This window comes from Abramis brama (assembly GCF_963993115.1).
Source record: "Abramis brama genome assembly, chromosome: 7".
Classification (NCBI taxonomy): Eukaryota; Metazoa; Chordata; class Actinopteri; order Cypriniformes; family Leuciscidae; genus Abramis; species Abramis brama.
The window spans coordinates 29,328,906-29,353,096 of NC_139969.1; the positions used below are offsets into that span (position 1 = coordinate 29,328,906).

A 24,191-nucleotide genomic window follows, 5' to 3' on the forward strand; every position below is an offset into this window, starting at 1 on the left:
ACAACAAAGTTGCATGCACCAGCGTCGCCTGTGCCTGGAATGGTGTTTCAACCAAAACCATTGAGCCAGCAATGATTAAAGACATTGAGTTCTATAGTAAGCATGCCAAAAAAAGAAGTGTCAGGAACCAGAGACCCATTCCAAAAGCTTCGGTCTCACAGCAAAATCAGCTACTGCAAATGCTCTCTAACACTAAGGAGCTTCCCATTGGGCTAAGCACTTTTAAGAGCCATGCTAATGTTTTCATCCCCAAACCCTGGTACAAGAACTTAGAAGGCTTTACAGAAGAGCAGTGCTTCCAAGTGGAAGAGGAAACTAAAGGCCAAGCTGCCTGCAAGGCTTGGCATCAACATCGGGTGGGGCGGATCACAGGCTCTACTGCACACAGAGTCCTGCACACATCTCTGGAAACACCATCACAAACTTTAATTAACGAAATCTGTAGTCACTCATCGGTCACACTGAGAGTGCCGTCTTTGCAGTGGGGCAAGGACCACGAGGTGGATGCCATAGACACCTATAAATATGCTCTCTGCCTGTGCAGCGCTACATCCAACACCTCAGCTTCCGTAATGGTGACCGAGGACATTTTCAAGACCCACATCAACCTAAAAGTGGCTATAGCAGGCTTTAGAATTTCTAAAGAGAGGCCATACATTGGAATGTCTTGTGATGGGTATGTTTCATGCACATGCTGTGGTAAAGGAGTACTTGAAGCCAAGTGTCCCTTTAAATGGGCAAACGATCCCACCATCAACTGGACAGAAGATGGTACAGGACATCTGGACACTTTATTCTCCTTGAAGAAGAACCACTCATACTACACACAGGTACATTATGATTACAATATATATATAAAAAAACCTTGGTATACATGTCAATCTGAGAAGACACTATAACTAAAATAAACATGTTTTATAGGTGCAGATGCAGATGTTTACCTGTCATGCCAGCTATGCTGACTTCATAACTTGGACCCCACAGCAAAGCACCATCTTCCGCGTTTCAAGAGATGAGGATTTTATTTTTAAAAGTCTAGATACAATTAGCAGGTTCTGGGCAAGGCAGATATACCCGGCTCTGGGCAAGGCTCTGACAGGAGCCTCATTCACCAGGATGGACCAGGAGGTAAACCAACTGATTTAAATCACTGTTAAACACTAATCAGAGAGACAGTGGGTATTGTGCATACATATATTTAATATAATAAATAATACATTACAAATAACATATTATAATAATATTACCAAAGAACAATAATGTATTTTAAGTGTTCAAATGCTAAATGCATGTTTTCAGATGATGGAGGCAGAAGCTACAGACAGTGCAGGGACAGCTTTATGTTGAGGTGGATGCAGGTAGATAAGGGATACAGTGTATAAACCAAGAAACTACATCATTAAGATGTTATAGCCTTTATATTGATTATTTCTCATCCCCCACTCTGTCATGGTTAAATACAACACTTGATGACATATTAACTAAAGCAGCACAGATATGCACAATTTTGTCTATTGTTGCCACCTCTTTGTCTTCAATTTCATCCTTCAGGGACTTGACGAACTGCACAGGAAGTGGGCCATTGAGGATGTGATACCTGTTCTTCAAGACGCCGATCACACGCTCTACAAGCAAAAGCACAGAGATAACACCATCTGCTTGTTTGTGAAATTAACAGGACCGGGGCTGGGAAGAAAATCTTTATACTTGTTATATTTTGTTTTGGTTGCCATATAATATTGCACTGTTTACTGAAATGTTGTTCCTTATATACAGTATAGTTAATAAATCATACATGATTCCTTCTTCTGGTAAATTTACCAATATGTATTCGAACGTTGGACTTCACTCTGGATTCCTCAACTTCTCTCCCTGACAGCTGTTTCCTCCCTTTTGTGAACGCTGGTGTAATAACGCTGGTGTAATTAGGCTGGCACCTAACAGTGCAAAGTCCTCTTGGAGGGTAAATCCCCGATCAGCCAAGATCTGTAACACATGTATAGAAAAATCCAAACTATTTGTTATACATGTACAGTATAAAGGATTTCCAGAGCACCACCACCTAGCCTCATTTCCCAACATTTATGAAAGGTTTAAATCAAATAGTCTACATTACCTGATCTCCAGGTTGGTGGTACAGTGGGGATATAAATCCTGATTGTCTGACAATCTTTACATCAGATGCTCTGCCACCCCAACCCTTTGATAGGAATGTGACACTTCCAGCTGGGCTGCAGGCAATGAAGTACTTCACAGTTGTCCATTTCTTGTAGTGCGAGTAAGTCTTTGCCCTGTGTTAAGCAAAAAAGTGTTACATTGTTTTAATATAAATCAATCAGTTAAATGATGGACTGTATAAGTTGCCATCTTGTCTGACACTGTTTAAAAAAAGTATGAATTGTTTCATAATAAATAATAATAATAAATATAATGCATTTTTCACTGTTCTGTTTTTCTTTGTAGGCCCTACTTACCTTGCCTTTAGTTGCCTTTAGTTAGTATTCGATGCGAATTTCGAAACAGTCAACTATTGAGGTTAGATGGTTAAATTTTGCGCTCATGTGTGGTGGGGTTGTAGTGAAGAGACATTCTCTGTCCGGCCAATGGATAAGGAATGTAATTTTGGCATACATGATGTTGATCCATCTCACAAACATGTCCTGGAGAGTAGAGTGTCCTATGTGCAGAATTTGGCTAAGGAGGGCAACAGATGGATTCAACCTCAGTTTCAGAAGGGTCAGAAAGAGCTGGTCCTGCGTGGGCAATTTAAACAGCCTCCCTGGACAGAACTGGACTAAGTATTCATGCAAGCATGAAAACACTGCCCAACTAAGCCCTGTCATGTTTTTGCACTTTAAGTCATCTCCTTCTACTGATTTGACACTAAGGCATTGTCTTGACAAGTTTTCCTGAGCAGTGTCTCTCTGCTGTCTAGCCTCGTCTCTCTCTCTCCTTAACATATCAATCTCTGCCATCATCTGAGCCCTTTCACTCTCTCCCAAGGGTCTTTCAAATCCAACCGCCAAGGCATCAGGCTGACCTGAAGTTATGAAAACGACTCGATTGTGTTGTAACAGACACGGCCTGTCTTCGGTGGGGGAAAATTGACGGAACAAAATCCGGGTGAAGTCTGTCGTTTATTTGGCTGCCTGTAATCACAAGAAGCTGACGTTAGTTATGATTATGCCAATAAAAGTATAAGACTTACCTATTTCCATCCCGTTATCGCCCCATTACATGTCACTGAATATTAATTTATGTAGGCTACTAACAAGGACGGCCGATGAGAGAGATTCTACTCCAGAGAATGTCTAATAGGAAGAGAATTGGCACTCTCTGCTTACTTCCGGTTTCTGGACTGGCTGCAGTAACACGCCTCTGTCCATATGAGGGCGCTCGCAGGCGAGTGCAGAATGAATGGAGGTCTATGGCAAAATACCCCTCAAAATCCACTTTTCTCAGGATATAATTTTTTGTCTAGTAATTTGAATGTTGTATTCGAAAGGAGATGCAAAGAAATTACACATTGCTGGGTGTTAGATTTTTTAGAGTCACTTATTTGCACTTATTTAAAGTCTTTTAAAATGTCAATGACGTCATACACATCGTACGACCAGACATACAGCTTTACGGAAATCCTTCAGTCACTTTGGTGCTTTCGCGCTCTGCACTTTCTTTTCTCTCGAGGCATCGACAACACAGCTGACACAGGTAAATACACGTGCTAGAAGAGTTTTTGTTTTGTTTGTTTCTGGTCCCGCTTCGGATGCCACGATGCCATCAAGCGGTATCTCTGGTCGTAATCAGTCCTTCACTGACCAATCAGCGTTCATTAGCAGAATGCTAGCGTGTTATGGGCAACAACAACTCAACCTGTAAGAAATCGAAAGGACATAAGTACTCGTTCATTCAACTTTCGACCTATAACCCATGTTGAACTTGCAAAACCTACAATCAAATCTGAGATTTCTCAACGGCAATCGGGTGAAAGATACACATTTAGCCGTATAGCCCCATAGACTCCCATTCAGTCTGCACTCGCCTGCGATCACCTCCAGTGGAATTCTAATGGAACTGCAACCAAGATCTATACAATGGGGCTAATAGGGAGTGCCAAGGCTCTCCGTAGACGGGCTCTGGCTACTCTCAAATCGCTCTCGCGCTTCTTTGATGGCACACAGCCGCCGATCGGTCTGCACAGAGCTGCATGAAGTCGAACAAGCCTACAGCAACAATTGCCGACTACATGCTTGTGTTCGTGCTGCAGAAGCTACTGAGCCTCTTTTATTTATTTATTTATTTATTATTTACTTGAATGTATTTTTATTTCATTTTTCATTTTTTTTTACTTCTTTATTTAGGCCTATTTATATTTTCTTTCTTATGCTATGATGCTTTGTCTGATTAAGAAATTTCGTATTTTGTAGGGATGGGCGTTTCAAGCAAAAATAATATTCGACGATTGCTGGGAATTATTTGATTATTAGGCTATTCAAAAAACGCACCCCTTCCCCTCATGATCACCAGTAAAACGGCGTTCGCTCAAATTCCACTCTGACATTAAATTTGATTAAAAAAAAACGGATTAAAACTGATTAAAAAACGTAGACTCCACTTCATTGATAGTAGCTTTAGCTTACTTATGTTGAACTTTATTCTTGTTCAAACAGACGCTGTATGAAGCAGTACATAAAGTATTGAATGAAAATGTCTCTGAAACATCTGTGTATTATTTGGCAAATATTGCATTCATTTCACTTCAGCTGTGGTAAAGTATGCAAACACCACGCGAGCGGTCACTACGGGAACCAGAAAGTGTCCGACTTCACGTCTCCGTTTGCAGCTCTTCCCCGCCTGCACGCGGCTAGCCGCAGCCGATGTCGAATCTATGGTCGAACTATGTGTCGAACACACCTAATGTCTCGTTCCCGCCTCTCAGGGAACCGAGGTTACTATAGTAACCGGATTACTATAGTAACCGAAACACAACTAGATCAGAGCCATAGAGAGAGAGAGTTGCGACAACGGAAGTTCAAAATGCTTACGTGTCACGTGATTCGCGTAGATCTCAGATAGTTCCAGGAAGTGCTTTGGCGGCCAATTCAAACTGTTAGAGTAGAGTGACAGAACTGCGATTTCTGGTAATTAGTAGTCAATAAATGCATTTATTTTATATATTTATATAACACACTGACATATGTATGTAGTTACAGCGATGTTGTTTTTAAAAGATCAAATCAGCTAATATTTGAGGAATATTGTTCGATTACCGTTATTTACCGTTATTTGCCTTCACTTATTTCAGGCCAACGTTAACTTGTATAAACACGGGTTGCTGTTGCCATTTTATGTTACCTCATGTTCATTGTGTTTTCACTAATCTCATATTTGACCTTATGACTTTCAGATAGTACAGAGACTCTCAAGGTGACAGGTGATTATCAGCTCGCACCGCACAATGGGTCAATGAACTATTAGCAGCAGTAACATGATGTTAAATAAATGTAAAAATTAGTGAAATTAAGCTTATTGTCTACAATTCTTATAATTATATATAGTAATATAATTATTTATATTTTATAAATATTATATACAGTATCTAATGTATAATTCTTACAATACTTATAATTCATATACACAATATATTCAGGTTTAAAACAACTTAGCCTAAGCATACTCTTATATAAACATGTACACTGCGTTCAAAAGTAATGATGCTGAAAATTCAGCTTGGTATCACAGGAATAAATTACATTTTGAAATACATTAAAATAGAAAACAGTTATTTTAAATTGTAATATATTAAAAAAAAAATTTTTTTTATTCAAATAAATGCAATTAACTATTTACAGCAATTCATGAATACATTTCTAATAAACTGATTAGCATGCCAAGCATTTTGTATGTGTCCTTTCTTTCATGTTGTCCTTGCATAGTCTCCACCATGGTTTGCTGTGCTGCATGGGGATGCTCCAATCGTTCAGAGAAAGCTGTGCGAATGTATGGATTCCCTGCTGACATGGAAAGGAGGAAAAAATGGTTGGCTCAAGTCAGCAGGAGCAATCTAAACATAAATAAAAATTACAACAAAAAAAAAATTTGTGAGGTAATTATACTTTAATGTATTTGCACTTTTTTCACAAAGAACACCCCAATGGGAAAATTATTTACTAGAAATAAGGAACAAGAAAAGCCTTGCAAAACCCAGGGAGCTGAGACTCATGGTGACGGTGCAGTCTCATAGCAGGGAGTCATCAGTGTTACCTATAACTGTGCCTTTAAACACCATGTGATATGTACAGTATGTGGGTAAACAAAAAAAAGGTTGTGTGTGTGAAACTAAACTCAAGTCACTCTGCAGGCACATTTTGAGGCAAACCAATTTGTCATGAACAAAAATTTCAAGAGTAGGCTGAGACCAGATGCTATTCCCACCATCTTTGTGCATCGTCCTGTGGTCAAAAAGAGGAGGGCCCCTGCACCACGATGCACCCCTAGACCTGTAAACATACAACACATCACTGCTGATCACAGCTATAGCGTTACAGGTGACACATATATAATAAGAACAAACTCGTACTATTTGAAGAAATATTTCAAATTTTGAAGTGATGTGATATTTTCAATATTTAAAATTAGCAATACCATGTATTCTGCCTCTATCAGTTTCAAAGGTTGAGGAAAAAAGGGATGAGGACACTCAGAGAAGGGAAAGTGACAGTGAAGAAAGAGAGGACACGGCTAGAGAGGAGAGACAGGGACAGGTGACACTACCCAGTCAGCCAGCAGCCAGTCAGCATACCAGTGAGCTATCAGCCAGTCAGCCATCAGCCAGTCAGCCATCAGCCAGTCAGCCATCAGCCATCAGCCAGTCAGCCATCAGCCAGTCAGCATACCAGTGAACCATCAGCCAGTCACCTGTGTTTATTAAAAAAATTAAAGAGACAAGAACAAATATCAAAAAATGCAAAGGCAGCACTAAGAAAAATAAAGATTGAAAATGCAGCTCTCAAGAAAACAATTAAAATTAGGGACAAAAATTTAAAGAAATTTTTGTCAAAAGACCAAATTATGGCATTAGGAAGACGAACCACAAAAGGGATGAAATGGAGCAATGACACAATTAAGAAGGCATTAAAAATCCGCTTTGCAGCCGGTCCAACTGGTTACAAGACCCTACAGGAATTGCAGATTCCCTTGCCAGCAATCAGAACCCTGCAAAGAAGGATGGAATGTATTAAATTTGAGCCTGGTGTGTTGACAGAGGTATTTGATTTTTTAAAACTGAAGGTAGATGGATTGGCAGACCTTGAAAGGGAGTGTGTGCTGTCCTTGGACGAAATGGTAATCACTCCAAGTGTGGAGCTGCACATGCTCACAGGCAAACTCTATGGTGATGTCACTTTGCCAGGTCACACAGGAGTAGCAACACATGCTTGTGTGTTTATGTTGGCTGGAAACACAACTCGGTGGAAACAAGTAGTAGCATATCATTACAGTGGTAATTCTACCAAAGGAGCAGAGTACAAGCCAATAATTACTGAAATAATAGAGAGGGCAGCATCCATAGGGCTACATGTGCTTGATGTCACCACCGATATGGGTAGCCCTAACCAGGCCATGTGGAAATCCTTTGGGGTCGACCACACCAAAACATCTGTGCCACATCCAACAACACCAGATAGGCGTCTCTATTTCATGCCTGATGTCCCTCATCTGGTAAAAAATCTAAAAAGTGCCCTTGTCCGTGGACAGGTGTTAACAATTCCAGAGTATGTGGTTAACAAAGAGAACCTACCTTCCAACGAGGTTTCAGTGGTCCCTATTAAGGACTTATTGTCCTTTCAAGAAGGGACGGCATTAAAATTAGCTCCCCATCTATCAGCTGCAGCCATTGAGCCAAGCCACTTTGAAAAAATGAAGGTTGGTCCAGCTCTTAATGTATTTAGTAAGGCAACAAGTGCTGCGCTGAAATATATGGTGCAGCAAGAAAACCGCCCTCTCTCCTACCTGACTACAGCGTGGTTCCTGGAGCAAGTGGATCATTGGTTTGATCTTATGTCATCCCGCCATCCAATTACAGCGCTGAGCAGGGTCAAGATGGAGGAGTATGAAAAGGCCATCATCTTCCTACAGGATTTCATCCATCTCTTCCATGGGATGAAGATTGGCCATAAGGGAGTTTGGAAGCCTGTTCAAACAGGGGTGATAATGGCAACAAATTCAGTTTTGGGCATACAGGAAGAGATGCTGGAACGAGGACACAGGTTTGTGTTAACTTCAAGGTTCACACAAGACTGCCTTGAAAACACATTCAGCTGTGTGAGGTCTAAAAATCCCATAACAACTCCAGTGGAATTCCACCATGCACTGAGAATTATATCAGTAGGGCAGTTCCTCACCACCATCAGGTCTGGGAGCTACCAGGAAGATGACAGTAGCTTTATGGCAGACTTCCTGGACACAGTGAAACAAAATGTCACTCCATCAGTCAGAGTGGAACAGCTGATGGTGGAGAACAGAACAGCACCGGACCTCACAAAAACTGAGAAATGTATCCTCTTCCATCTTGCAGGCTACATTGTCCACAAATTAACCAGATTTGCCAACATCTGTGGAAAATGCAAAACTGCAACACGGCACACTGATGACAATCCTGCTGGAGATAACAGCATCTTAGTGAACTTAAAAGAGTTCAAGGTAGGTGCTCTTTGTCGTCCATCACAAGAAGTCTATGACTTAACCCAACAAATTGAGAAACTGTTTAGTACCAAGACTAGTTCTTACCTCATGGAGCTTCCCAATGCAGTGGATGTCTTGGAGAAAGAAGCGCAGTCACTCTCCAGCAGGCTTCCATCATGCTGTGGAGTTCAAGAAAAAATCTCCAAAAGATTTATACGGCTGAGGTTGAGGATTGAGGCTAAAAAAATACGAAATGACAGAAAAAAACAACACTTAAACGATGGACATCTTGGAAGCAAGAGCCAATCTAAAAAGAGGAAAAGGACCAACAGTAGCCAAGCTTCAACATCCACCAATCAGCACCCAGCCAACACTAATCCTCCACCTACCAGCACCCAGCCAACACTAATCCTCTACCTACCAGTCCAGCACCCAGCCAACATCACTCCTCCTCCACCTACCAGCACCCAGCCAACACTAATCCTCCACCTACCAGCACCCAGCCAACACTAATCCTCCACCTACCAGCACCCAGCCAACACTAATCCTCCTCCTCCACCTACCAGCAAACCACCCAACACTAATACAGCAGTACAATACACATTTAGCACAATACTTTATTGCTGGCTTATTTGAAACGTACCTTTTGTTTTCATTATCACCATGGTCCCCTCGGCACTCCTGACCTGCATCATCACTGATGCTCCATCACAGAACAGTCCTGTGGCATCACTAATCCTCCTCCTACCAACACCCAGTGCATATATGTTACTGATATACACTAACACATTTAAGTATATCATACAGTAATAAAATACATGTTAAGTATGATCAAAGTCCTTGTCTCTGGTATGATTACTTCTATTCTTTTCTATAACTTCTATAATACAGTAGTATTATATAATACAGTTCTGGTATTTAGGCTAGTATGATTCCCCATTAGCCTAGCATGCTTCCCTTTTCAAAACTGTTCCCCTATTTTAAGTTATTTTAATTTTATTTTTAATCTCACTTAGGTCCATCAACCTCCTTCTGACATAAATCCAAAAATCAGCTCAGCTGAAATTTAGACAGGTAATAGTCAATTGAATCAAAATGCCTAAAAACACTCCACCCATATATTTTTGCAAACTCAATTCATTCTAAATGTATATCAGTAGGGTGCATTTTATTTATTTATTATTATTTTATTATTTAACACGTGTAATAAGGAACAAACTTGATATTCTCATGTTTACCAGTTCCACCCACCACTGCTGTCACACGCGGTCAAACGTTATATTTTATTACTAATATGTAGCTAACTTACCCCAACCTGCAAAAAAATATATGTTTAGACTCTAATTCCAAAAACGATGGATGAAACTGAATTAGAGAATAGATTTTACAATAGGGTGTTCGTTACTAACTTTTCCAGTAGCCAATCCTAGCCTAATCTGTTAGTTATCTGATAACATCCCTTAAATCTACTAATTTAATGAGTAATAATCTACTAGGAGGTTTTAATTTACAAGTTATTTTTATTTAGATGTACTGATAATATTAAATCTTATTCTTTAAACGTCTCACCTTTCAAAAGTGCGTCGCAAACGGTTTGTTCTGCTGCATCTCTATAGCGCGGCATGTGTTTGCTGCTACTTCCGGGAACTATTGAGAGGCTCCACGAACCGCCATTGCTGTAAAAAAAGGCGTTCCATTGTTGTCAATGGAGTTGTCGCAACTCTCTCTCTCTATGGCTCTGAACTAGATCTGTGGCTGCGTCTTAAAGCGATGATGTCACAGTGAGGTGAATATTACAAACATTGTCTCGCGCACAGACTTTTAAAGCCGTAAAATTCACAGTAGTGCATATAGTTTACTATATCTCATTCTGCAGTTGCTAATATCGATTTATCGGGTTAATTGACAGCGTTTATCATGATTGGACTGAAGAGAAAACTGAGTTTTCGCAGTGCCCAGGTGTACGACTTCCATCAAAGTACCGGTTCACCTTCAACATCCAGCATCAATGCGGCGCAGGACCACCGTCAGCCCGTTAGTGGATGTGAGGGAAATGAGATGCCAGAGAGAAAGAGGATGAAGAGAGAGAGTTTTGACCAGGCTACTTTCAGTGGTCTTGAAATTCTTCCTCTTGAAAACCAGCAGCAGGTTCAAACCCCTCCAGCTCAAGTCCACCACAGTTCAGACAGTCCAGTTGACAACAACGAAGTGGACGTGACAGTTGAGGGTGAGTTAACTGCCATAACTTTAAACATTTACACACACTGCTGCCAGTGCTTGAAATATTTATCTTTTAATAGATGACATTTTGAAGCGGTATGACTGCAGAGTGTTTGGTGAGGGAAGATACAGAAGTTTGGAGGATGTCTTTGAGGTAAGTTAACACATTTTACTTAATGTTTAGCTAGGAAATAGTTGCAAATCTCAAATTTACCTTATTGTTAATTGTTTAATTTATATATATAAAGTTATTAAGTCTAGTCTCAGACTAAAATGCAAGTTTGAGCTGTTTTAACTTGCACTGAGATATCTTAAAATATGTCAGTGCAACATTGTTTTGTCTCAAGATGCACAGTAGTGTTTTTTCCAAGGCATGTCTATAAAAGCTACTTAAATGTCCTAATTGAACTAAGGCCTAATCCTGGCTTAATCTAAACCCGGTCTGTGAAACCGGTCCTTTTTGTATAAGTCCACTATTCAGTGCATTTTACATGCTTAAAATGTGACTGACCAGCTCACTGTTTCTCTTTCTTATTTTTTACCTACTGTTTTATGTTTGGTATTGTGACATGGAAAGAAGTGTGAAGTCAAATATCTTCTAAGTGTAATGCATGTAAACAACAACCCTGATTTCTGATTTTTGTGCTCCATTAGCCCCTCTCCAGTGTTAGTAAGGGAAATGATAGTCAGGAGAGAAAGAGCAGGAAGAGTAGTTTTGACACGAAAAGCAGCTCAGGTCAGCAAATGCAGAACCTAAATGTTCACCTAAATATGGGTTTCCATTAAGGATGACTTAATTAGGGGAACCTTCTCATTATGTGACATGAATGACCATAAGCAAAAATAATCCACTCTATCACACATTATATCAAAATTTAACTCAAGTTTGATTAAGGCCATGATTAGATTTTTATTCCAGGACGTGTGTGTTAAAATATTTCCACACAGATGAATCCAAATGTTCCACCAGCTGGAAGAGAAAATGGAATCAGGTGCACAAGTTCTATAAGAGTACAGCCAGCAGCAGTGTGGCGGAGGACCATCAGCCCGTTACTGTTGATGAGGAGGAAGAGAGGCCGGAGAGAAAGAGGAGGACCTCTCTGTTTTTTAACAGCCAAGTTCAGGACCAAACTGCTGCTCCAGTGTATGAAAGAAGCGCTGATGGTAAATCAATCATATTTAGAGCTCTGCGCATCAAAAACTCTACAGCATTTTCATCTAATTTTGTCTAGCCATTAATGTATGAGTTCAAGGTTTGAAATGAACCTTTTCACTCACCGGCCAATTTGGCTACAACATTTTTAAGTTACCGGCCATTCAGAACTTCTACTAGCCAAAAATGAAAAGAAAAGAAATGAACCTTGAAATGAAGACATTTTTGCATGCATTTGGTGGGCTTGCAGGTGTTAATTTCAAACCCTGTATGTGTTAAAATATTTCCACACAGATGAATCCAAGTGTTCCACCAGCTGGAAGAGAAAATGGAATCAGGTGCACAAGTTTTATAAGAGTACAGCCAGCAGCAGTGTGGCGGAGGACCATCAGCCCGTTACTGTTGATGAGGAGGAAGAGAGGCCGGAGAGAAAGAGGAGGAGGACTGATAGTGTTGAGGAGGAGTCTTCTCTGTTTTTCTTCGACCGCAGAGGCAGCCCAGGTCAGGCTGAGAAAGTGCAGGACCAAACTGCTGTGCCATTATATGAGAGAGGCATTGAAGGTAAATCAAATAACCTCGTTATGAGAATAATCATAATCAAAAAATGCCCCTAACTGAAGAATCATTTGATATTCCCCGCTTTAGATCCCAATCTTCTACAGGACATTGTCTCTGCTGTGGCAGATCATGGTCATCAGGAGCCTCTTTCTATCGGACTTGATCTCCCTCTCCATGAAAATCAGCAGAACATTTTAAGCCGATATGAAATTGGCAAAATGCTCGGGAAGGGAGGATTCGGCGCCGTCTATGAAGGCACACGCTTGGAGGATGGCCTTGAGGTATCGTAATCGTAATTTTACTTATAATATTTAGCTAGCAAATTGTTTGATCTCACTCTGTCCATTTCAAGTCCACTATTTTGTGCACGTGTAACCAGTATTTGTTGTGTTGGACAGGTGGCCATAAAATTTGCCAGAAAGAAGAGGAACACGCGACGCATCAAGATTGTAAGTAGACTACTTCTTTTCACAGTTCTTCATTGTAAACAATTAGTCCAAGACAGGTCTAAATCTTTATTTGAGAAAGCAGCTCCATCGAACAGTCCTAAAAATTATCTCTCCTCTAGCCTGGCCATCCCACACCCCTTCCATTAGAGGTCGGCCTTTTAATCCTGGTCAGTCAGGATGCTAAAGTTCCTCACATCATTGAGCTGCTGGAATGGCAGGAGCAGCTTGACCAGTATATTATGGTCTTGGAACGTCCCTCGCCATGTCAAGATCTGGGGAATTATGTCCATCGCTTTGGAGGGACCCTCGCTGAGGACTTAGCGTGGCTTGTCATGTGGCAGGCAACTTACGCCGCTGACATGTGCTGTCGCCGTGGAGTCTTTCACAGAGACATTAAACTGAACAACCTGTTGATCAATTCAGAAACCCTTGAAGTCAAGCTTATTGACTTCGGGTGCAGGGATCTGCTGAGAGAATCTGGTTATGACGTCTTCTGTGGTATGTATTATGCATCAAACCTGTAGTTTAGGACTTCTATTCTTGTGACGAGTTCAACTATACCCCACTGTTTTGGAAGCTTACCCTTCAGACAAAATGTCTTTCATTCAGGCACACGAAAGTACTTCCCCCCTGAGTACAAAATGGAGGGCAGGTACCACGGGAAACCTGCCACTGTGTGGTCGCTGGGAGTGCTATTGTTCGTAATGGTGTGTGGACGCTATCCAGAAACCAACGACCTGCTGGCGATCGATCGGGGGAAATGGTTTCAACCTGGCTTGTCAGATGGTAAGATGGCATTCATCACAACAAAGAAGACCAATTGTGATTCTAAACCGTACAAAAAAAGGGCGGGAAAAGTAACATCTTAGCCAAGTGGTTGGAATTTTCCAAGAATTTCTGACCTTATCTCTCCTGCTCTCCCATTGTTCTGCACAGAATGCTGCCATCTGATTGGATCGCTCCTGCAGCAGAACCCAAGCAGGCGGATTGAACTGGATGAAATTCTTAACCATTCATGGTTTGAAAAGTTTCACTGACCCCCCCCCACACCTTATCATCTTGCAGGGCTGGCAAGCCTTGGTAACACTAGTCCCAAAATGCCCTGTCAACCGTCATAAGGGTCCCAGAAGTTGCTCTTATGGCCGCTCCAGAGGTTCCCTGTGACAGCTGTTCCTGCCACAGCTGCTCCAGAGGTTCCTGCGTTGGCCGGGACAGAGATTCCTGTCTCAGCTTCTCCATCCCTCATTTGGGAACAAAAGACAGAGAGAAAATGTGTATTTTGTATCTGGGTTCTATTGTATTTATTTGCACTATCGCTTGTTTCTGACCAGCAGGTGTCACCAGTGTGTGGCGTTTCGAGTCCTTCGAAACAGTGAATCATTTTACCAATCAATTGGCTCAAAGGATTTGTTTGTCACTAGCACACACAAGATGGGATGATTTGATGATTGAGAAAATCCTGAGTAGTGATGCAAGTTGTTTCTTTTTTAAGGACAGATTAAGGAAATAATTATTGTATAGACTTCTCTCTAAAACTCACTAGCATCATTGTAAATTACATAAAACTCAGAGACAAGAGAGATAGCAGTGCAGTGTCTAACACCATTGTGGTACTACTGAATACCCCTTTAAGGACCCCCTGTTGAAGACCCCTTTAAAGGGGTGATCACATTCACACTTCACTTTTCATTCCATTGATGTGAATATTGGAGACAGGAAAAGTTCAAGTTAGGTGAACTGTTTCCTCAATTTGTGTCATGTGAAGGCATGTGACCAATAGTGGATTGATATGTGACCTTTATGAGAATTTTACATCTAGAGGAGTAGATTGCATATTTTTACATTTTGGATGTATTATAGGTTTATTATAGGTTGTGGCCTATGTTTTTAAAAAAAGACGACGCAGAGTGTGACATGCTATATATGTCATGCTATTTTTGCAAACATTTGTCTAGTGTGCAATTGGACAGAATTTTGTGTTGTGACTGAATGTCGACTCTAAATACTGTTATTATAATTTTTAGAGTCATAACTTAGGCTACATAAAGATAGTTTCTCAAGAGACTGAATGCACTGATTCACTTTAGCATTAGACAGTCTGAAGGAAAACAAACACAAGGCCTTATATCCAGAAGTTCACAGCCCTTAATTATAGTTTAAAACAGATGTCAATCAATACCTTCCTGTACCGTCTTGATTTACTCCTAAGAAGTGACTTTGCCATTTCTGGGTTTTCCCAGAGTAGGTGCAATTTCTGTGTCTAAGATATGCATCTGTGAATGAGACAGCTAAAACGATAGTGTATTTGTGGTTCAAATGTTTTGCTTACGTGTTTCGAAACGTTTAAATGTGCTGTCCTTTCTAAATCCTGCGACCTCCATTTGTGCTGTTTTGGTATCAGTACCTACATCACCGAACAGAGTGAATTGATGAAAGGATGTGGCTTGCATGTGTGCTTATACACTGTTAACCTCTGCTTTGACGTCTCAGCCACATGAATCTTGTCAGCCTGAGCGTGTATTATGACGCACTAGATTGATTCACACTACATGTGAATGCCTGAGTAGAGCCTGATTTAACACAATTATAAGCATTGTTAAAATCACCATTAAATCTGACTATTCCTTTTTTAATTTGTATTATTATTTATTAAAAATGTTTTATCCATGCACATTGTTGTTTTCTTTTCACTTTTTTTTTTTTTTTAAATTGCTTTTATTTGGTACTATTTTCACATGTAAGGGGTACATTTTCAAAACTCTTTGTACAAAACTTTAAACTGATCACTGATCATTCTTTCAAAACCTGATCTCATGCTTTCATTCTAGTTGCACATATTTTCATTTCACATAATCATTGTTTCAAAACACAAGATCATTGTGATATGTAATGAGAACATTTGGTTAAATCACCAAAACACAACAGTTAGATCTTCTTTCAACTTAGTACTTTTAACAATCAGTTCATTCAGTAGCAAATAATACAAGGTACAGGTTTAAAATCACCCTCAGTGCTGAATGAATGTTACTTTACTGTAGAACTGTATACACAGACATCACAATGGATGTTACACTTAGGTTCAAACAAACTGTCAAAAGCCATATTTAAAAACAAATTTTTTTTAAAGTTTATACAGTTTATAAAGTTATAACAGGATAAAAGAACACAACAAAAGTCATTTACATAAGCATAAAAAGTATTGGTAACGCTTAGATTACAGCCCGGAAAGTACTGCGTAATTAAGACAAATTTACAGTGTAACTTTCGGTAATTATAGTGTACCTATAAAGTATTTGCATGTAAGTATAAGGGAACAATATGTAAAGTTTGGGGAATAAAGGGGTAACAACCAAGAGAATTACAAATTATTTATACTGTAAGTATTATAGAACTAAGAGGTACTTATGATACAACAATCTTACATTTGGGAGCAATTTAGGAAATAATGGTACATACTGTACCAATACATACTGTATAGGCTTTTTAAATTTTACATATCTATGCATTTATTTTTTTATAACAAAAGTGCAGATGTTTTAGTCTGGGCTTACATGTTTCAAGGCAAGTAACTATTGCAATTTCTTTTAAATACTGGGAAATATACTCTTGTTCCATGTACACTCTTAGAAAGAATGTGTCAAAAATGACACAACCTGTGTTAAATTTTAACACATTTGTGGGTGAGCTCCAGGACTACTAGTTTTGTGTTAATTTCAACTCATTCACTGTGTTAATGAGTTTAACACACTAAATGTGTCAGAAAGGTTAACATAAAGATGTGTAAAATATGTGTAAAAGATGTGTAAACGTGTAACATTACCACATTATGTGCTATCCTTGGCTACACACACTGTGTTAAGAAAGGCATCTAAAAATAAAGTCTGTGGTTGATTATCTTATTTATTATGACTGACATATCAACAATTAAATTCAATCCAGAATAGAACAATACAATTTAAAGCAGTCAAAAAGGAAATGTCCAACATAGGATAAAACAGTTATTTTCTCAATCTCATTAGGTAACATAACACACTTCCCCACCTTCAAAATAATTTCACTTATTACCAAAACATTTTTGGCTTGATGTACATTGGTGGCCAAGTTTAGAAAATATTAAGCATTTTAATGTTTTTGAAAGAAATCTCTTATGCTCACCAAATATTTTATTTGATACAAAAGTACAGTAAAAACAGCAAATATTGTGAAATATTATTACAATGTAAAACAGCTGTTTTCTATTTGAATATATTTAAAAAATATTATTTTATTCATGTGATCAAAGCTGAATTTTCAGCATCATTACTCCAAGTTTTCAGTGTCACATGATCCTTCAGAAATCATTCTTATACGATGATTTGATGCTCAAGAAACAGTTCTCATTATTATTATCAATGTCTGTACTCCTCCATCTTTTTCACAGCATTGAAGTAAAAGTGATCATAAAATCAGTCTTTAATAAGCCAATCTTTGGGAATAAGCATTTTGTTCACCTTTGGGAAAAATACATAAATGAACCTAAACCTAAATTAACTTATCCTGTTCAGAACTTAGTCTTGTTTAGCCAGACCTATCACTAGACTCTATTGCAGCTTTTCTTGACCAAGGACCACCCAAGAGGACATTTGACTGACATGTAACGCAACCAATCACAGTTTGTTTTGTTCTGCATCATGTTTAGGGGCGTGATAATATATGATGTTGATGTCCCTACAATAACAGACTGGCTGCATCTAATAAATTATTCATTCAAGAACGTTAAGCAATTTTACGGCAACAATGGAGCCGCGAACTTCAAATACTTTTGAAAATCCAGCGTTTAGTTGACCCTGGTAAGCGCTCATTGTCACAGTTGTATGCCGTGACAATGATGATATATGCCATCATACTATAATTCAGAATATATATATTTGTAAGTAATACCCTTTTGTCAGCACATTCAAACATTTCAGTTGAACTGTAAACTAAATTATGCCAGATTAAATTTTAATACTTACATTTCCTTAATTCTCTCCAAAAATGCTGAGATTCGTAGGCTTAACTGCAATCAGGGATTTAGGCTAGCCAATTTCAACTTGTTTGCAGTGAAGGGACAGCTGTTTGAGACAAATACACAGTAAGATACATACATGATGCAAGAAATCCCCATGTGATGATCTTTTTCTTTCCCTCAGTAGTTAACCTACCTGTGCGCTAGTAGTGGGAAGTTCGGATCATTTTACTGACTCGGATCTTTGAGTCTCGTTCAGCAAAATGAACGAATCTTTTTTCGAGTCATTTCGTTCATTTCGTTCATTTCAGCAGAATATAATTAAAATTACATGTTAAATAGCCCAACACATATAGTAGCCTACTTGTGAAAATGTTGATTACATTTGTAAAAAATAAGAAGAAGAATTATAAGAAACTGAAATGTTTAATTAATTGATTAGTTTGTTGAGTCTTAAGTTCAGGCTATTGCAGTTTTAGTTCATCTGACCTCACCTCCTGATCTGAGATGTTCTTTCTTTTGCAACTTCATATTTAGGCCTATCACGTTTGTTCTCCTCCTCTCGTGTCTTCGGGTTCGTGTCGAGACGTTAGTTGTCGACTCGTCTGTGTCTGACTCTGATCTGGGCCGGGGCTGGGCCGGGCCGTGTGACACAGGTCCGGTCCGGACTCCGGAAACAGAAATGATTAGTTCATCTCTCGAGTCTTCGGGTTCGGGTCCGAGTCTTTCGTTCTTCCTGTCAGTCCCATAGAGGCTATGCTGTCAGTAGCGGAAACAGAAATGATTAGTTCATCTCTCGAGTCTTCGGGTTCGGGTCCGAGTCTTTCGTTCTTCCTATCAGTCCCATAGAGGCTATGCTGTCAGTAGCGGAAACTGAAATGATTAGTTCATCTCTCGAGTCTTCGGGTTCGAGTCCGAGTCTTTCGTTCTTCCTGTCAGTCCCATAGAGCTCGGGATCGTTGCGTCACGCCGCAATGCATTGTGGGAATCACGGTACGGAAGTAGATGTACTGTATAGTAGCGTATAGTAGGCAGTAGGTAACGTTGATCTCGGTGCCGGTGGAGACCGGTCGGCTTACGCAGAGCATAATAACCATAAAACACACTGTGGCTATATATTTTAGAGTATTTTCTAAGATGGGGTCATTATCTCGGACAGAAGAAACAGGCTCAGCCCAGCCAAGGTCCGGGAGCTTGTTTTTTTTAATGCAAACATGCCTTAAAGCAGGCCCTAAAATATAGCCACAGTGTGTTTTACAATTATTCATTTATTTGAAAAGCCTGGCTTGTTGTGAAATATTGTTTTTAGGCTTTATATTGTGATTTAAGTTATATGGTTATGGTTATTATGCTCTGTGGCTTTATAGTGCTCTGTTAATTTGTATTTATTTTTATTTAATTTGATTTAATTCCTTTTTGGATGGTTATCCAATGTGTTTTAAAGCTTTGTTGGCAAAAAAAACAACAATAAACAAACAATAAACAACCAGTCAAGAATGTGTACAGTGTTATAATAAGCTATGTATAAATGTGTAGGTTTCAAACTTTTTAGGTGTCGCCGTTCAGTTGCCTTCAGTCGCCGTTCCTGCCTGTGTGTGTTCCCCGCCGCGACTCACACTCTGATCTAAAAGAGCTAGCGTCTTTTTCAAGATGCCTCGTTCCTTCTGCGGCTCGTGCCGAGCCCCACTCAGCGACGGGGACCGCCATGTCATCTGCGTTTCCTGCCTGGGTGAAGATCACGCAGCTCTCGCGCTCGCTGATGGCGGCTGCCCTCACTGCGAGCTTCTGCCTATGGTGACTCTGAGGACTCGCCTGGCGACTTTCACCGAGACTGCACCTCCACCTGCTGCGGTGCCGCGCCGTAAAAAGCGCTGTGCTCAGTAGGTTCCGGAATCTCCTCCAACCCGCGAAAGCTCGCCGGTTCGCCCGCCAGCTTCCCTCATAGATGACGACAAGGAAGCTGTATCTGTGGAGGATGACAGCTGCTCTATCCTGGCGTCGGGCAGTGAGGATTGGACGGGCTCTGTGGACCCCGCCCCCCCTGCTTGCGAACCTTCCGGGAAGAGAGCCAGCATTGAGTCAGAGCTGATGCGTCTGCTCGCGCAGGCCGTCGCGAGCCTCGTCCTAGAGTGGTCGGCGCCCGAGGAGCCTGCACACAATCGGCTGGATGGATGCTTTCTTAAAGGGGAACGCGCTTCGCCATCTTCAAGACCCGCGCCCTTTCTTCCTGAGCTTCATGAAGAGGTCGCAAAGTCTTGGAAAGCCCCTTTCTCAGCTAGAGTGCGTACCTCTGTCTCTGCTGCATTCTCCGTGTTGGACGGTGCGAAAGACAGAGGATACCTTTCCATTCCTCCTGTGGAAGATGCTGTAGCGGCCCATCTTTGCCCGCCCTCTGCTGGACGGCGGGCTAAGACAGCGCTGCCGTCTAAAGCCTGTCGCATGACTTCAGCCTTGCACAGTCACGCTTACACCGCCGCTGGGCAGGCTGCTTCTGCGATGCACTCTATGGCCATCCTACAGATCTTCCAGGCCGACCTGTTACGTAAGTTTGATGAGGAGGGACTGGAAGCTATCAGCGTGCCAGACTTGAGAAGCGCCACGGACCTCGCGCTTCATGCCACTAAGTCTGCTGCACAGGCCGTTGGGCGGATTATGGCTTCTCCCACTGTGGCAGAGAGACATCTTTGGCTGACGCTCTCTGAGATGTCGGAGACAGAGCGCACCGCATTCCTCGACGCTCCCATCTCATCTGCTGGCCTATTCGGATCTTCCGTCAAAGATTTCGTGGATAGATTCGCTGAGGTACAGAAAATGTCTCAGGCCATGAAGCATTTTCTGCCAAAACGCTCCAGCTCTACAGCAAGCCGCCCGAAGCAGCCGCCTGCTCGTAGCTCTAAGCAACCGCCTCCGCCCACTGCCGCCACTTCACAGCATCGACAGGCCAGAGACCCGAGACCGCGCTCTCGTTCTACTAGCCGCCGCCCCCCGCCACGTGGGCCCCGGCCTAGGATCGAGATAAAGCCCGAGGCCTCATTCCTAGCCCGCCTAGGAAAACGACGGTGTTCAAATCCTGCTGCGGCCGGATTTTCACCAAAATTTCTCGCTCGTTCAGTTCCAGTGAATGTGACTGTTCCAGTGTATTTTGCAGAAAACAAGCCGGTTCCACAGCCCGTTTGCCTGCACACAAACGCCGTTTTTACGGCGACCCAGATAAATCTCATAAAGAGTGTATTTTCTGGTGTTCCGGCCACGGCCGATGGTGTTATGAGTGTAGAAAAAATGCCCACGACTCAGTGCTCATCCCTACACACAAACACAGCCCGCCACACAGGGCTCGCACACATAAAATCGACTCACGTCGATTGTGCATTAAATGTAGTGAATGTGCCCACGTCCCAGTGCCCACAAACGCTACACACTGCATGTCTCACAGTTTCTGTAAAAACGAAACCAGCACATGTCAGCGATGTCTTAAGTGCAGAGATTGTGCCCGCTGTCCCGCGCCCACATGCACTGACAGACATTACAAGCCTTTCCCCACTCTCTCAACAAGCCGTAGCAGAGTCGAGCGCAGGCAGGCTGCCCGCTGCAATCAGCGCGCCCCCCCCGCCTCGAATGCCGTAAGCACGGCATTAATGTTACAGCATATCAAAGCTCTCCGGTCACCGCTGTGTCACGGCCAGAGCCCAGATATCATTCAACCCCTAGCTATTCATGCGAACGCGTGGGCAAAGCTTCCCGGGGTGTCAGAATGGGTGCTGAACATTATAAAGAGAGGTTACTCGCTACAATTCCCTCGTAGCCTCACCGTTACATGACACGAGTCGAAACTACGGTGGAGAGGGAAGTAGCACATCTACTTTGAGCCGAAATAGCGACATTATTGAGCAAAGGGGCTATAGAGCCTTTATCTCAAGCTCAGAGCAAAGGGGGTCTATACAGCAGATATTTTCTGGTCCCGAAGAAAGACGGGGGTCTCAGACCCATTCTAGATCTAAGGCAACTGAACAAAGCGCTTCTAAAGCGTCGATTCAGAATGCTCACAACCAGGAAAATTCTCTTGCAAATTCGCCAAGGAGACTGGTTTATATCAATAGATCTAAAGGACGCGTATTTTCTAAAGTTTGCTGGTTCCCAGTCAAGAGATATCTTTTCTGGGCACAGAACTGAATTCGCTGTCTATGACAGCGCAACTATTGCCACAGCGCAGACTGGATATTCAGAGCATGACGAGATCCTTCCGCTGCGGCACTACAGTCTAGTCAGGAAGTTTCAGAGAATGCTGGGTCTCATGGCCTCAGCATCATCAGTACTCCAGTTGGGTCTGCTTCGCATGCGCCCACTTCAGTTCTGGCTAAAAGCGTGAGTACCACGTCGAGCGTGGACCTCTGGTCTGTTTCGCCTCAAGGTCAACAAAGAATGCGTTTCGGCTCTGAAACCATGGAAAGCGACCGATTGGTACAGATCAGGTGTAAGCCTGGGGACTTCCTCGAGTGTGAAGGTGGTGTCCACGGACGCCTCCACCTCGGGATGGGGAGCGCTGCTCGAGGGCAGACCGTTCTTCGGCCAGTGGTCGGAACGGGAAAAGCTTCTGCATATAAACTGCCTGGAAATGATAGCAGTCGACTATGCGCTGAGGTGTTTTTGTCCCCGGATAAAGGGACACCACGTTTTGGTCCGTTCGGACAACATGTCGGTGGTGGCCTATATAAATCGCCAGGGAGGTCTCAGGTCCCGAAACCTTTACAGGTTGACGGAGCGCCTCTTGGTTTGGGCCCAGCACAATTTGCGCTCGCTCAGGGCAGCGCACGTGCCAGGTCACCTGAACATTGGACCAGACAGACTGTCCAGGAACATTGTTCCGGCAAGAGAATGGTCTCTACACCCACAAACAGTCCAGCTGCTGTGGGACATGTTCGGCAGAGCGGAGATAGACCTGTTTGCGTCTCAAGAAAACGCTCACTGTCCAGAGTTTTTCTCCAGAAGCAGGGATGCGCTGGCCCACGTCTGGCCTCGCCGTCTGCTCTATGCTTTTCCCCCAGTCACGCTCATGCCTCAGGTGCTAGAGCGAATCAGGGAAAACGGATACCCAGTGCTGCTTGTGGCTCCGCTCTGGAAAAACCAGTCCTGGTTTCCAGTCCTGATGCAGTTGGCAGACGCTGCCCCGTGGCCGATACCGGTGAGGAGGGATCTTCTCTCACAGGCCAAGGGCTCGATCTGGCATCCTCGCCCGGAGCTCTGGTCCCTGCATGCTTGGACCATCAACGGGTATCTACTAGCCTCCCAGAAGGAGTGCTAAACACAATCATGCAGGCTAGGGCCCGTCTACTAGACGGCTCTATACCTCAAAATGGTCTGTGTTTTCACTCTCAGTGAGCGCGTCATGTATGGAATTCGGGCTGAATGACTCGAAAGTGAAAAGAAAAAAATGATTAACTCCTATTTCTGTCAGAGTTCTGTCACTTCTGTTTGGGTTACATCTTGGGTTGGTGACAGAGCTCTGGCATTCCCGGTTTGTCATGTGTTTGTGTATAGTCTGGTTTATTGTGAGCACATGGCTTGTCATGTATTTCCTTGTGCCATGTGCTCTCCTGTCAATTGTCTAGCCACTCCCATCTTGTTACCTGATTATTGATTAATTTGCCCCACCTGCTTTCCTCGTTACCCTCTTTTGTTTGCTTCCCTATTTAGTCTCCCTGTGTTTGCAGTCCTGTGCTGGTTTGTTGTCTATGTTCCCTTGTGTTTCCTGTTTGATGCCAGAGGCCTGTCTTGTTTTCCCCCACGGGGAGTTTTTGTTTGTAGTATTGTTTTATTTCTTTTGTTAATAAATACCCATTTGTTTTCAGCACTTGAGTCCTCGCTCCTTTCACCAACCCAGTCCGTGACAATTTCATTCTGTTTCACTTAACAACACACTCTCATGGCTATTCGTAACTATTTTACATTTTGGCGAATTGGTGAAGTTCTTATTCATACATTTTGTAGGATCTGCTTACACCCAACTGAGGGTTAGGTTTAGGGGTGGGTAATGGGTGGATCTTCATGCTTTCTTTTGGGCCAAAAATTTTATTGTTTTGATTGTAGTTCATATTTTATGTTTTATTTATCTTTTTTTTTTTTTCTGAATATATTTCAATATGGC

General features: G+C 42.0%; 4 long non-coding RNA genes across 4 annotated transcripts; 1 reads left to right on the forward strand and 3 right to left on the reverse strand.

The window, feature by feature from the left end:
• Positions 1-1,190: 1,190 nt before the first annotated feature.
• On the reverse strand, positions 1,191-4,859 carry LOC311087566. Its single transcript, XR_014607302.1, has 4 exons — positions 3,209-4,859; positions 2,117-2,291; positions 1,822-1,986; positions 1,191-1,625 (listed from the first exon to the last, which is right to left on the reverse strand). It is a non-coding gene; the product is annotated as an uncharacterized lncRNA (long non-coding RNA).
• Positions 4,860-5,876: 1,017 nt separating this feature from the next.
• On the reverse strand, positions 5,877-6,899 carry LOC311086487. The gene is made up of 3 exons (XR_014607084.1): positions 6,775-6,899; positions 6,436-6,500; positions 5,877-6,011 (listed from the first exon to the last, which is right to left on the reverse strand). It is a non-coding gene; the product is annotated as an uncharacterized lncRNA (long non-coding RNA).
• Positions 6,900-8,786: 1,887 nt separating this feature from the next.
• Positions 8,787-10,416, reverse strand: LOC311086486. Its single transcript, XR_014607083.1, has 3 exons — positions 10,252-10,416; positions 9,326-9,426; positions 8,787-8,920 (listed from the first exon to the last, which is right to left on the reverse strand). It is a non-coding gene; the product is annotated as an uncharacterized lncRNA (long non-coding RNA).
• Positions 10,417-12,843: 2,427 nt separating this feature from the next.
• Positions 12,844-13,281, forward strand: LOC311087733. The gene is made up of 3 exons (XR_014607358.1): positions 12,844-12,894; positions 13,012-13,062; positions 13,182-13,281. It is a non-coding gene; the product is annotated as an uncharacterized lncRNA (long non-coding RNA).
• The last annotated feature ends 10,910 nt before the right edge of the window (positions 13,282-24,191 follow it).